Source organism: Chrysochloris asiatica, unplaced genomic scaffold (genome assembly GCF_000296735.1).
Source record: "Chrysochloris asiatica unplaced genomic scaffold, ChrAsi1.0 scaffold00364, whole genome shotgun sequence".
NCBI classification, from domain to species: Eukaryota; Metazoa; Chordata; class Mammalia; order Afrosoricida; family Chrysochloridae; genus Chrysochloris; species Chrysochloris asiatica.
In genome coordinates this window covers 727316-728657 of record NW_006408882.1, presented here as the reverse complement: position 1 = coordinate 728657, position 1342 = coordinate 727316, and the positions used below count along the sequence as shown (strand labels likewise).

General features: G+C 44.3%; 1 pseudogene; it reads left to right on the top strand.

Annotated features, from left to right (window-relative positions):
* Positions 1-460: 460 nt before the first annotated feature.
* On the top strand, positions 461-977 carry LOC102826865 (annotated as a pseudogene).
* The last annotated feature ends 365 nt before the right edge of the window (positions 978-1342 follow it).

The following is a 1342-nucleotide window of genomic DNA, read 5'->3' as shown; positions in this document are numbered from 1 at the left end:
ATCCTGGGCCAATCTCACTATCAACTGATGGTGATTCAAACTCGTCAGTTGCTCCTCAGAAACCCTACCTATGGTTGCTGTTAGTCAAAAGTGACTCAATTGGTAATAAGTGGCAGTGAAGACAGTAAAGGTGGTTTGGCGATCGCTGACATGCTTCATTTCTCTTGGCTGTTCAGGATTTAACTACCTCCATGTCGTCCTTCATCTCTCATACTTTGGACATATTGTCAGGACGGAACAGTTGCTAGAGAAGGATGTCATCCTGGGTAAGATGGAGGGTCAGAGAAAAAGAGGAAGACCCCCAACGAGATGGATCAGCCAGGTGGCATCATTGATGGCGTCAAGGGTGGCAGCAGTAGTGAGGTTGGCCCAGGATCGGACATTGTTTCGTTCTGCTGTGCATGGGGTCGCTATGAGTCAGTTCCAACTCGATGGCACCTGACAACAACAACAACAACAAATGTCGAGCAAAAGGGCAAAAGCCAAGACCACCAAGAAATGCCTTCAGCATGCAACATCCAATGTGTTTGCCATGTTTCACCAGTCACAGATTCAGGAGTTCAAAAAGGCCTTCAACATGATTGATCAGAATAGAGATGGCTTCATCGACAAGGAAGATCGGCATGATATGCTTACCTCCCTGGGGAAAAATCCACTTGATGATTATCTGGATACAATGATGGGCCCCAGACCCCATCAATTTTACCATGTTCCTTACAATGTTTGGGGAGAAGCTAAATGGGATAGATCTGGAAGATGTCATCAGAAATGCTTTTACTTGATTTGATGAAGAAGCAGCTGGCACCATTCAGGAAGATTACCTGCGGGAGCTGCTGATTACCATGGGAGATCGGTTTATGGATCAGGAAGTTGATGAGCTGTACAGAGAAGCACCTATTTACAAAAAGGGGAATTTCGATTACATTGAGTTCACGCGCATCCTTTATCATGGAGCAAAGACAAGGATGACTGGATGAACTTCATGTTCCAGCCAAGCGTTCCTTGTCTCCACTATGGGTATTTCTGAGACTTTCTCTTAGAGCTTATTGCATGTCTTAGTTTTACAGCTTTTGCCTTTTTGTTATATTTATTCACAGCCATTTTGGGTACATCTCTTTAATCAGACTGGAAATGGGATTTTTTTTTACGTTCTATTGTGAATTATGTGATAGTTTACATGGGGGAGAAGATTAGCTTTACATTCATCTTATCGTATATTATTTCCTTGCCATGGTTACAATCCTCTACATGCATCAGCAACCAATCAAAGGGTATACCCTGCAAGCCTGCCCCCCTGTCGTCAGCACACAGCCCCTCTCCCTCTCTGGGTCTAAAGTCCTCA